A 14,301-nucleotide genomic window follows, 5' to 3' on the forward strand; every position below is an offset into this window, starting at 1 on the left:
TATACACTAATTATAATGCATTAGCATGCTAAGAGACATCCCACCAACACCACAACAGTTTATAAATGCCATGACGTCGTCAGGAAGTTACCCTATATGGTATAAAAAGGGGAGGAACCCTCAGTTCTGGTAATTGCCCACCCCTTTCCTTGAAAACTCATGAATAATCCATCCCTTGTTTAGCACATAATCAAGAAATAACCATAAAAACAGCCAACCAGCAGCCTCAGGACTGCTCTGCTTATGGAGTAGTCATTCTTACATTCCTTTACTTCCTTAACAAATTTGATTTCACTTAATAAAAAGAAATTATAGTATATACACACAAAGGAATATTATTTAGTCCTTAAAAAGAAGGAAATCCTGCCATTTGTGACAACATAGATGGACCCGGAGGACTTTGCTTTATGTTAAGCAAAGTAAGCCAGGCACAGAAAGACAAATACTGCAGGATCTCATTTATGGGTGTATCTTAGTCCATTTGTGCTGCTATAACAAAATATCTGGGACTGGGTAACTTATAAACAGTAGAAATTTGTTTCTTATGTTTCTGGAGGCTGGGAAGTCTGAGATCAAGACACTAGCATTGGTGTCTGATGAAGGCTACTCCCTGCTTCCAAGATGGTGTCTTGTTGCTGTTTACTCCAGAGGAGATGCGTGTGTTCTCACATGGAGGAAGACAGAAGGGTGAGAGAGCACTCCTTTTGACCTCGAGCCTTTAAATAAGGGTGCTAATCCCATTCATAAGAGTAGAGCCCTCATGACTTAATCACATCCCAAAAGCCATACCTCTTAATACTATTGCATTGGGGATGGCTTCAACATAAATTTTGGAGGGATGTCATCATTCAAACCATAGCAATATGGACTCTAAAATAATCAAACTCATAAAAGCAGAGAGTAGGCCAGGCACGGTAGCTCAAGCCTGTAATCCCAGCACTTTGGGAGGCCGAGACGAGTGGATCACGAGGTCAGGAGATCGAGACCATCCTGGCTAACGCGGTAAAACCCCGTCTCTACTAAAAAAAAAAAAAAAAAAAAAAAAAAAAAAAAAAAAAAAAAAAAAAAAAAAAAGCTAGCTGGGCAAGGTGGCGGGCACCTGTAGTCCCAGCTACTCAGGAGGCTGAGGCAGGAGAATGGTGTAAACCCAGGAGGCGGAGCTTGCAGTGAGCTGAGATCCGGCCACTGCATTCCAGCCTGGGCGACAGAGCGAGACTCTGTCTCAAAAAAAAAAAAAATAAAATAAAAAAATAAAAATAAAGCAGAGAGTAGAATGGTGGTTTTCATGGGCTGGAGGGAGGGGGAAATGGGGAGATGATGATCAGAAGGTACCAAGCTTCAGTTATCCAGGATGAATGAGCTCTGGAGATGTGTGCAGCATGATGCCTATAGCTAACAATACTGCATTGTATACCTAAAATTTACTAAGGCAAGTTGATCTTATGGTAAGTGTTATTATCAAAACAGTGATAAAAACAAAATCCAAATACAAATAATAAAGGGGCTGGGTGCAGTGGTTCACAGCTGTAATCCCAGCACTTTGTGAGGCCAAGGTAGGTGGATCACTTGAGGTCAGGAGTTCAAGATCATCCTGGCCAACACGGTGAAACCCTGTCTCTATTAAAAATACAAAAATTAGCTGGGCATGGTGGCCTGTGCCTGTGATCCCAGCTGCTCAGGAGGCTGACGTGGGAGGATCACTTAAGTCTGGGAGGCGGAGGTTGGAGTGAGCCATGATCATGCCACTGCACTCCAGCCTGGGTGACAGAGCAAGACTCTGTCTCAATAACAATAATAATAACAATAATAAAGGGGTGGGAGGAAACTTTGGGAGGTGATGGATGTGTTTATAACCTTGATGGTGGTGATGGTTTCACAGGTACAACTTATCCCCAAACTTATCGAAATGTATGCATTCAATATATACAGCTTTTTATATGTTCATTTTACCTCAATAGAGCAGTTTTTTTAAAAAAAGAATTAACAACAATCTGGCAGGTCCATGGGGAGGAGAGGCCCAGGTGACTGAGGAGAGAGCATCTGCATCCAGGAGCCCCGTCCAGGGACATGGGGGCACATGTTAGGCTGTGGCACAGAGAACCCTGCCGAGAAGGATATGTGCTGTCTCTGGTCTGTCTAAACTCCTCCCAGGCTTGGTGTGAGATCACAGAAGTGTCACAGCTGCTGGCTTCTCCGGTCCTCTACACGGACCTGAATTCCAGCATAACCAACTTGAGCATTTCAGCAAACGTAGAAAACAAATACAGTCTTTATGTGGTCTAGGTACTGGCAGTAACCTCCAGTATTTTTATTAGCTCCAGCTTCATATTGAAAAAGAAGGGTCTCTTGCAACTGGTCAAAAAAGGCATCACTAGAGCTGGACAAGGTGGACATTCTGACCTGAAGGATGGCTCTGGGGGGCAGGAGTGCTAGCTGTGGGAGCAGGGGAGGCTGCACATTTTGCGGCTTATGCTTTTGCACCTGCCATCTTGGTCACCCCCACCCTCCCAGCCCTCTGAGTGTTCTCGTAAGTGCAATATTATCTTCTTATTTTTTAAATGAGCACTTGAACATTTATGGGAAAACAGGCTGCATATTGGGGTCAACTGTGATGGTTATCCATCCCCCACAAGAAGAGGAAGTCACTTCTTTGCATGAAATGGAAATGAAATTGAGAGACCCAGGATTTATTTCCTTTGCTGTGATCATAATTGTGATCTTCTTGGTACTGATTTTGATTGTGGCTCCCAAGAAAGGACAGATCAATATATTGGTCTATATTTCAATCTGTTCTTTGACTGGAGCATTTTCAGTTTCTTCTGCCAAAGGCCTGGGAATTGCCATTAAGGAATTACTAGAATGGAAGACAGTTTAGAAGCATACCCTGGTCACTGTTTTGCTGGCTATACTTGTGCTTTTGGTGACTACACAGATTAACTATCTCAAGGCACTGGACACCGTTAACTACATCTCCTGTGACTCCCATTTATTTTGCATTCTTCACATCCATGGTAGTGACTTGCTCTGCCATCTTACTCCAAGAGTGGTATGGCATGAAGGCTGGAGATATCATCAAGATCCCAAGTGGATAGCATCTTTGCCATCTTTGGCATCTTATCTTTGGCATCTTTCTTCTACATGCTTCTAAAAATACTGACATTACCTAGAGTAAGCTGACATCCACTGCTAAGAAAGAAGTCATCTCTCTGAATGGCAATGAGAGCAATCCTGTTTACAAGTTTTAGAGAACTTCGAGTGTTCAGCCCCGGATACAATGATAACGTTACCTTGCTTAGTAGAACTGATGATTGAAGTCTCTAGAAACACTGAATTTTAACCAGTATTAGACACTCAAAGAGGAAAATGAATGCTTGTTTCTTGGAACTAGGGAAGTTAGCATTTTTGAAGTTCTAACTAATTTAAATGTGAGGCCAAGTACAAATGCCATCTTTTTGGCCATTAAATTTGAAAATCAGATTGATTCTCCTCCAGAAGACGTCTGCTGCTTTTCTTTTCTGCAGACTTTGAAATATTCTCTAGGGATCAAAGAAGTCAAAGACCTATGTGTGTCTCCGAATAATCTCTTTCTTCCAGCCACAATATATTTGTCTCTGCCAGGTGGCTCTTCATTTTTTCTTTGGTGGCTGTATGACTCACATTCATCGATAGAAAGTTAGCAGTGTTCTGATAAGCAGAGTATCAGTCTGATACTCTCTGATGATACATTTTCTCTGATGAGTCATAATTTCAAATGATTGAAACTGAGAAGCGAGATCACTGGTGCTTTGTCCTCCCTTCTGCAACTTCCTTCTTAAACTGGTTAGCTAATTAATTATTTTAAGGGAAAAACAAGACTGCTTTGGAAATTTATTCCTTAGTGGGCTAGAATACACAAGACACACCCACCCATGAAGAGCTTATGAATTCTAACTTACTGATAAGAATTTACGACCCATTAAAGAGGAAGAATGAAGGAAGAGAAAAATACTTTAGACCTCAAATAAAGGAAACTGTTTTTTTCTTTTCACAAAAACACAGACACATGTGACTGTTTTCACAGGTTCCTTTAATTAACTCAGACCTGGATGGCATAAAATGGAGTTTCTGAAGAAGTCCAGGTAAATTCAGCTTTGGAGTCATTTACATTCATTTTGTTTCTTTCTTTTACGGTTATCCCAAAGGTTATTTTTCTTGTTGATATAGAGACTTTTTTTTTTTTGTAAAATAATTGCTATGTTATTTCAGGATTACATTGTACACTTCAGTTCTCAAGTGTTTTATCCCTAAAGGGTGAGTTTTCCATAGACTGTTTGGAAACAGCTAGAGAAATCTTTGTGAAAAATCTGAACGAATTATCATAATGGCTCTCTTGAAATTTGGTACTTGCTCCCTTATTAAGGAAATTATGATTAGTTACTAATCTTTAAAAATAGGTATATCCTAATAGTCAACTTCCTGAAAAACAAAATATTAATACCGCAGGGGCTACTTCAGGAAAATACCTTTTACACGTTAAAATGTCCGTAACATTTTCCTATTTGAAATGCATGGCAGCAATCCCATTTTTGATGGTCTTCAATATAATGGACAGATTTACTACCACTTACTGATTTTATGGAAAAGAAATTGGCTATCTTATTTCTATACTAAACTTATTTTTCTTATCTTATTTCTTATCTTTTATGTCTTCTTCTTATCTTATTTCTATACTAAGCTTATTTTTCTCAAAACAAAAATTCTAACTGAAAAGTTGTCATTAAAAAAAAATTTCAGGTTGACTGGATTTTTTTCTGCTCCAACTTTAAATGTTACTAGGTTTTGTTTCTTGTTTCTAAGGTAGCTCAAGACTTCTCAGGGTAATAATAGTAAATCTTATTCTTCAGAATTCTTTTAAGCTGACTTCAGCATTTCCCCAGTTTTATTAAACTATGACTAGTGTTCACAATGACAGCCTGAGATGGCTGCAAGGCCCTAATGTGCCATTGCAGTCTTTTCAGCACAGTGTAATGTTGAGTACAATTCCATGCATTCTAAATTTTTGAAAATTGATGATCCATGGAAGGTCCATGGAATTATACCTCAGACCAAATATGTGTTTACTCTGTTCATTGCTGTTTCACTTTAGTTGTATAACAGACATATAAGCTATGTACACAAGTTTGTAGGAAAAGTATCTTCTGGCTGGGTGGTGGCTCACACCTGTAATCCCAACTTTTTGGGAGGCCGTGGTGGGAGGATTGCTAGATTCCAGGAGTAGTTTCAGACCAGCCTGGGCATTTCAAGACCCCATCACTAAAAAAAATGTAAGAAATATCAACTGAGTGTGGTGGTGTGCACCTGGAGTCCCAGTTATGTCAGGAGGCTGAGTCGTGAAAGTATCTTCTGAAAAGATAGTATTTGAAAACTGCAGAAATTATTTTTTTTCTTTTAGTATTAAGAGCTTTATTGATGTTTCTAGGACACCTTCTTGGTGATGAAATTCATGGCACTTTTCTTGACATCCAACATGAGACTGTGGTGGTTCTCTGTTCTGGTGAATTTAAGTTTTCGATATTTATTTGTGTCACCTGTCACAGAGATTTTGTCCTTGGTATGTTATACTCAGGTCAAAGTTTCCCAAAACACAAGGCTCAATGAGTACCCTGGATGGGAAAATGAACTGGTGTTGACATATATGCATGCCCAGGAGGAAGACTGGGAAAGATTTAATGAGTTGGAGTATGCTGAGAAACAATGAAATATTGAAAACTGTTTATAAAAATCACTGTTGGGCATACACATTAAAAACAATATGTTATTGCAAATTTAACACTAAAATTATTTTCCCAAACAGAAGATATTGTTTAAGGAAGAATAAAATGCTGAACCCCTATATTCAGACTGTTAGTCTTACCTGGTAGGTTATGTATGTATTTCAATACTTTGTCAATACATAGATATCTTAAGATTTATTATGTGAATATCTGCATGTGTGTCATTAAGGATTGCAAAGTAGTGCTCACACAAGAATTAACAACAATCCTTCTCAAACTCTTCCAAAAAATAGAAGAGGAGGGAAAGCTTTCTAACTAATTATCTGAGGCCAGGATTACCCTGATACCAAAGTCAGATACAGACATCACAGGAAAAGAAAAATATAGATCATATACCTTGTTAGTACACATATTAGTCATGTTGGGTTGCCATAACACAATGCTATAGATTGGGTGGTTTAAACAACAAACATTTATTTCTCACAGTACCGGAAGCTGGAAGTCCCAGATGAAGGCCCAGTGAGGTTGTCTGGAGGAGGCTCTTTCCTGATTTGCAGATGGCCACCTTGTCACTGCAGTACTCAGATGGCCTTAGCTCTGAGTGCATGTGATGAAAGAGAGAGGGAGAGATATTTCTCTCTTCCTCTTCTTATAAGGCCACCAATCCTGTTGAATTAGGCCTTATGAACTTATTAACCTTAATTACCTTCTAAAGGCCCTATCTCTAAATCAGCCATATTAGAGGTTAGAGATTTAATCTATAAATTTTGGGGGAACACAATTCAGTCCATAGCAGTATAAATACAAAAAACTAGCAAATCTAATTCAACGTCTTTAGAGAAGTACACATCATAACCAAGTGGGACTTATTCCAGGAATGCAAGAGTGGTTCAATATATGAAAATCAATCCGTTGTATATACTACGTTAATAGAATGAAGGAAAGAAACATGATCACCTCCATCAATGCAGAAAAAGCATTTGACAAAATTGAACACCTTTTTATGATAAAAGCAATTGACAAACTAGGAGTAGAAGGAAACTTCTTCAATATAATAAAGAACATTTGTGAAAATCCCACAACTAACATCCCAGTCAAAGGTGAAAGACTGACATCATTCCTTATAAAATCAGGAATAAGGAATGGATACCCACTTTTGCCATTTCCATTCAACATTGCACTAGAAGTTCTAGCCAAAGAAATTAGACAAGAAAAAAAGGCATCTAAATTGGAAAGCAAGAAGTAAAATTATCTCTATTGCACATGACATAATTTTACATATAAAAAATTTAAAGAATTCATTAAAAAATCCACTAGTGCTAATAAACAAGTTTGGCAAATTTGCAGTGTACAAGGTCAATACATTAAATTCATTGTACTTCTGTACACTAGCAATGAACAACCTGAGAAACAAATTAAGAAAACAATCTTGTCTGAGTGTGGTGGCTCATGCCTGTAATCCTAGCACTTCTGGAGACGGAGGTAGGAGGATTGCTTGAGGCCAGGAGTACAAAACCAGCCTAGGCAAGAGAGCAAGACCCAGTCTCTTAAAAAAAGTTGCCAGGTGTGGTGGCGTTTGCCTATAGTCCCAGCTACTCAGCAGGCTGAGGTAGGAGGATCACTTGAGCCCAGGAGTTTGAGACTACTGTGAGCTAGGATCACCATTGTACTCCAGCCTGGGCAACAGAGCAAGATCCTGTCTCTATTAAAAAAATCAAAAAAGAAAACAATTCTATTTATAATAGCATAAAAAAGAATAAAATACATAGGAACAAATTTAAACCAAGAGGTGCAAGATTTATGCACTGAAAATTATGAAACATTGCTGGAAGAAACTTAAAAAGACCCAAATGGGAAGTCACTTTGTGTTTGTGGATTGGGAGATGAAGAATTGTTAGAATGACAGTGCTCCTGAAAGTGACCTACAGATGCATTGCAATGCCTTTCAAAATACCAATGGTCTTTTTTTTTTTGCAGAAATGAAAAAGCTGATTCTAAAATTCATCTGGAATTGCAAGAGACCCCAAATAGCCAAAACAATCTTGAAAATAAAAATAAAGTTTGAAGACACACACTTTCCAATTTCAAAGTTTGACTACAAAGCTACAGTAATCAAAGAAGCATGGTTGTGGCATAACGATGGATCAGTGAAATGGAACTGAGAGTCCAGAAATAAACCAGTACATCTATGTTCAATTAATTTTCAACAAGGGTGCCAAGATCATTTATTGGAAAAAAGTCTCTTCGACAAATAATACTGGGGCAACTGTATATCCACATGCAAAAGAATGACTATACTGCATACTGTATACAAAGATAAACCCAAAGTGGATCAAAGACCTAAACACAGAGCTAAGACTGTAAAACTTTTCAGAGAAAAGTGTAGGGATAAATCTTCATAACTTTGAATTTGGCAATATAATGCTATGACAATAGCTATGACATAGATGGCAAAAGAAAAGCTAGATAAACTGCAACCCATCAAAATTAAAAGCTTTTGTGCATCAAAGAACACTTTCAAGAAGTGAAAAGAAAATCTGCAGGATGAGAGAAAATATTTGCAAATTGTATGTGTAAGAAGGGCTTACTTTCCAGAACATATAAATAACTCTCAGAACTTAAACAACCCAATTAAAAAATGGTGAAAGGTCTTCAATAGACTTCTCCAGTGAAAACATACAAAGGGCCAAAAAAGCTGTGAAAAGATGTTCAACATCATTAGACATCATGGAAATGAAAAACAGAACTATGAGATACCACTTCACTTTCATTAGGTTGTCTCTGATTTAAACAAAGGAGAGGAAGACAAGTGTTGGTGAGGATGTGAAGAAATTAGAACTCTCAGCTGGGTGCAGTGGCTCAAGCCTGTGATCCTGGCACTTTGGGAGGCCAAGGTGGGAGGATCACTTTAAGTCAGGTGTTCGAGACCACCCTGGCCAACATGTCAAAACTCCATCTCTATTGAAAATACAAAAAAATTAGCCAGGCGTGGTGGTGCAGGCCTATAATTCCAGTAACTCTGGAGGATGAGGCAGGAGAATCACTTGATCCCGGGAAACAGGCTTCAGTGAGCCGAGATCATGCCACTGCACTCCAGTCTGAGTGACAGTGAGACTCTGTCTGGAAAAAAAAATAAAAGGGAGATAAATTAGAATTCTCATGCATTGCTGGTAGGATTGTAAAATGGAGCAGTTGTTCTGGAAAACAGTTTGAGAATTCCTCAAAAAGTTAAAAATAGGCCTGGCACAGTGGTTCGTTATTGTAATCCCATTACTTTGGGAGGCCAAGGCAGGAGGATTGCTTGAGGCCAGGAGTTCAAGACCAGCCTGGGATACACAGTGAGACCCCATCTCTAAAAAAAATACAAAAAATTAGCAGGGCGTGATGGTGGATGCCTGTAGTCCCAGCTACTTGGGAGGCTGAGATGGGAGGATTGCTTGAGCCCAGGAGATCAAGGCTGCAGTGAGCTGAGATAGCGCCACTGCACTCTAGCCTGGGTGACAGAGTAAGACCCTAACTTAAAAAACAAAAAAAAAATTAAAAATAAAAATACCATATAGCAGTTAAACTTCTGGATATATACCCTACATGATTGAAGACAGGTATTCAAACAAATACTTATAAATACTTATTCACAAATGCTCATAGAAGCACTATTCACAACCTGAATGTCTGTCCACTGATAAATGGATAAACACAAGGTGGTAGACCCACACAGTGGAATACTACTCAGCCACAACAAGAGTGACATCCTGACATGCTGCAACCCATATGAACCTTGAAGACATTCTGCTAAGTGAGGGAAGTCAGACACAAAGGCCACATATTGGATGTTTCCATTTACATGGACTGTTCAAATAGGCAAATCCACGGAGATAAAAAGTAGATTCTTGGTTGCCAGAGGCTGGAAGGAGGAAGGAAGGAACAGTGGCTAAATGGCTGCTAATGGTTTTCTTTTTGGAGCAAAGAAAATATTTTAAAACAATCTAAGTGATAATACCATAACTATGAATATGCTAAAACCATGGAATGAATTTTTAATAGGATGAATTTTATGGTATAAAAATTATATCTCAGCAAAGCTGTTATAAAATAACAAGTATCTTCTCTTCACAACAGCAGTACAGTTATTAAAATTAGGAAATTAACACACCTTGATATAATACTCTTTATAATTTATGTATCTTCATCAGATTTTGCTGTTGTTCCATTTAATGTCCTTTATAGCAAAAGAAAGTCTTTGATCATGTCTTGCAATCAGCTGTCATGTCTCATTTCCTTTAATATGAAACAATTCCTCAGTCTTTTTTTCCCACGACCTTGACTGTTTTTGAGAGTAAATTATTTTATTAAATGACACTTAATTTGGGGTTCATCTGATAGATTCAGATGATGTGGTTTCATTAACAATACCACCGCAGTGATGTACCTGTTCTGCGCGTCCTGCAAGAAGGCGTGGGTTTGAGTTTGTCTGGTCACTGATGATGCTGGAGTTCATCCCTGGTTTAGGCGGCATCTGCCAGGCCTCTCCACTGCCACGTTACCATATTTCCTTTTGAAATTGCTAAGTATCTCATTGGAGATACTTTGAGACTATGTAAATATCTTCTTACTCAACTTTCCACCCGTTAATTTTAGCATCCATTGTTGATTTTTGCTTAAAAACTGGGATTTTTACATCAATCTCATTCTGTTTTTTCTTTTTTGAGATTGTATTTCCAATTCAAAATATTCAAAGAGCTCTGTGTTCTCCAACAAAGTGTACACTTTGCTTGTTTTAAAGTGTCCCATGAGAACAGGCAAAGCAACCAGGCTTAATATTCCCTGTTTGCAGAAAAGAAAAAGACATCTTGCAGACTCATGGACTTAAAGCCAGCTTGTGTTTTGTAATTTGCCCTTCACCTTCTTAGACCTGGAGGGGCACATTGATGATTTGCCGATTAAAAAAAAAAAAGAAGAATAGTAAGGAGGCTCTCTGGACCTCATGGAAGATGACAGGGCCCTGGACCACTTTTACTTATTGAGGTTCCAGGTATATTGGGATATAAATATTATAGCAAAAATGAGTTATAACTATGGTGAAAAAAATGAACTGTGGTTGCCTGTGGGGCTGGACTGGGGGTGAGTTGGAGGTGGGACAGGATTGACTGGGAAGGGACGCCAGGCTTCTGAGGGCATGAATCCTGTGCATCTTGACAGGAGTACACATGTCCAAACTCACAGAAGGTGAGCTTTGTAGTGGATGTGACATTCTATATACATTTTACCCACAAATCCCCATAAACATGGCTGGTAATGGTATACATGCTGAGGTGTTTAGAGGCAAAGCGCCCTGATGCCAGCAACTTCATGTGAGATGCACGACAAATGTGATAGACTGTGGTACAAAGGACAGAACTCAAATTCGTCTTGCTGCTCACCGATACAAATGCATATCTGATTACTTCCTCTGCCCCATGTCTATTTTATTTCATGTAAAAATGTAGAGTCACTGAGCTACATGAAAGCATAAGTGCCTGTTTTTCTGTCCTCCTCTCACATGTAAGGCTGATCAAGGCTCAGAAGAGTACAACCATTTGCCTCTTATCTACCCACATCTTTAAAAAATTTCCTCCTCTTTCTCCAATACCCACTCTTTTCCTTTTAAATATTGACATCCCCAGACCCTCTTCAGGAAAGGTATGGACCACAATTTTTCCTGTGGATCTATGGTCTTTCCTGGGCATGTCACTAACCTTGGCAAATCAACTTCCTAAAATGATTGAGGCTTGCCTCAGTCATGTTCTTTGATTTACAATTGATAGCATTAATTGTAGAATGTATGTGGTAGATCTATGGGGATTCATTGTAAATACTATCAATTCTTCTATATATTTGAAACTTTAAATAATAGAAAGCTGGGGAGAAAATGAGTTACCAAAAGTTATGGTAAATTTTAGTTGTTTGCATTTATTTTATTTTATTTATTTTTTTGACATGGAGTTTTGCCCTTTTTGCCCAGGCTGGAGTGCAAAGGCATGATCTCTGCTTACTGCGGCCTCCACCTCCTGGGTTCAAGCGATTCTCCTGCCTCAGGCATGCACCACCAAGCCTGGATAATTTTTTTGTTTGTTTGTTTTGAGACGGAGTCTCGCTCTGTTGCCCAGGCTGGAGTGCAGTAGCCTAATCTTGGCTCACTGCAAGCTCCACCTCCCAGGTTCCATTCTCCCGCCTCAGCCTCCCGAGCAGCTGGGACTACAGGCGCCTGCCACCACGCCTGGCTAATTTTTTTTTTTATTTTTAGTAGAGATGGGGTTTCACCATATTGACCAGGCCCATCTCAAACTCCCGACCTCGGATGATCCACCCACCTCAGCCTCCCAAAGTACTAGGATTACAGGCGTGCGCCACCATGCCTGGCCTAGTTGTTTGCGTTTAATGAGTAATGAATGCCTTTAATATACCAAAATACAGTGCAAAGAAGTTGTACCATTCCCAAGATAATCGTAGAGTTTATTAAAAATATTAATAGTGTCAAAGGTGTGGTTTATTCATGGGACACAAGTTTTTTTTTTTATTATACTTTAAGTTCTAGGATACATGTGCACAACATGCAGGTTTGTTACATGTGTATACATGTGCCATGTTGGTGTGCTGCACCCATTAACTCGTCATTTACATTAGGTATATCTCCTAATGCTATCCCTCCCCACTCCCCACTCCCCACTCCCCACAATAGGCCCCGGTGTGTGATGTTCCCCTTCCTGTGTCCAAGTGATCTCATTGTTCAGTTCCCACCTATGAGTGACAACATGCGGTGTTTGGTTTTCTGTTCTTGTGATAATTTGTTGAGAATGATGGTTTCCAGCTGCATCCATGTCTCTACAAAGGACATGAACGCATCCTTTTTTATGGCTGCATAGTATTCCATGGTGTATATATGCAACATTTTCTTAATCCAGTCTGTCACTGAGAGACATTTGGGTTGATTCCAAGTCTTTGCTATTGTGAATAGTGCTGCAATAAACATACATGTGCATGTGTCTTTAGAGCAGCATGATTTATAATCCTTTGGGTGTATACCCAGTAATGTGATGGCTGGGTCAAATGGTATTTCTAGTTCTAGATCCTTGAGGAATCGCCACACTGTTTTCCACAACAGTTGAACTAGTTTACAGTCCCACCAACAGTGTAAAAGTGTTCCTATTTCTCCACATCCTCTCCAGCACTTGTTGTTTCCTGACTTTTTAATGATTGCCATTCTAACTGGTGTGAGGTGGTATCTAACTGTGGTTTTGATTTGCATTTCTCTGATGGCGAGTGATGATGAGCATTTTTTCATGTGTCCGTTGGCTGTATGAATGTCTTCTTTTGAAAAGTGTCTTTTCATATCCTTTGCCCACTTTTTGATCGTGTTGTTTGTTTTTTTCTTGTAAATTTGTTTGAGTTCTTTGTAGGTTCTGAATATTAGCCCTTTGTCAGATGAGTAGATTGCAAAAATTTTCTCCCATTCTGTAGGTTGCCTGTTCACTCTGATGGTAGTTTCTTTTGCTATGCAGAAGCTCTTTAGTTTAATTAGATCCCATTTGTCAATTTTGGCTTTTGTTGCTGTTGTTTTTGGTGTTTTAGACATGAAGTCTTGCCCATGTCTATGTCCTGGTATTGCCTAGGTTTTCTTCTAGGGTATTTATGATTTTAGGTCTAACATTTAAGTCTCTAATCCATCTCGAATTAATTTTCATATAAGGAGTAAGGAAAGGATCCAGTTTCTGCTTTCTACTTATGGCTAGCCAATTTTTCCAGCACCATTTATTAAATAGGGAATCCTTTCCCCATTTCTTGTTTTTGTCAGGTTTGTCAAAGATCAGATGGCTGTAGATGTGTGGTATTATTTCTGAGGGCTCTGTTCTGTTCCATTGGTCTATATCTCTGTTTTGGTACCAGTACCATGCTGTTTTGGTTACTGTAGCCTTGTAGTATAGTTTGAAGTCAGGTAGCGTGACACCTCCAGCTTTGTCCTTTTGACTTAGGATTGTCTTGGCAATGCGGAGTCTTTTTTGATTCCATGTGAACTTTAAAGCAGTTTTTTCCAGTTCTGTGAAGAAAGTCATTGGTAGCTTAATGGGGATGGCATTGAATCTATAAATTACCTTGGGCAGTATGGCCATTTTCATGATATTGATTCTTCCTATCAATGAGCATGGTATGTTCTTCCATTTGTTTGTGTCCTCTTTTATTTCCTTGAGCAGTGGTTGTAGTTCTCCTTGAAGAGGTCCTTTACATCCCTTGTAAGTTGGATTCCTAGGTATTTTATTCTCTTTGAAGCTATTGTAGAATGGGAGTTCATTCATGATTTGGCTCTCTGTTTGTCTGTTACTGGTGTGTAAGAATGCTTGTGATTTTTGCACATTGATTTTGTATCCTGTGACTTTGCTGAAGTTGCTTATCAGCTTAAGGAGATCTTGGGCTGACATGATGGGGTTTTCTAAATATACAATCACATCATCTGCAAACAGGGACAATTTGACTTCTTCTTTTCCTAACTGAATACCTTTTATTTCTTTCTCTT

General features: G+C 39.0%; 1 pseudogene; it reads left to right on the forward strand.

The window, feature by feature from the left end:
• Positions 1–2,067: 2,067 nt before the first annotated feature.
• LOC104661047 lies at positions 2,068–3,312 on the forward strand (annotated as a pseudogene).
• Positions 3,313–14,301: the final 10,989 nt, after the last annotated feature.

This window comes from Rhinopithecus roxellana, chromosome 13, assembly GCF_007565055.1.
Source record: "Rhinopithecus roxellana isolate Shanxi Qingling chromosome 13, ASM756505v1, whole genome shotgun sequence".
Taxonomy (NCBI): Eukaryota; Metazoa; Chordata; class Mammalia; order Primates; family Cercopithecidae; genus Rhinopithecus; species Rhinopithecus roxellana.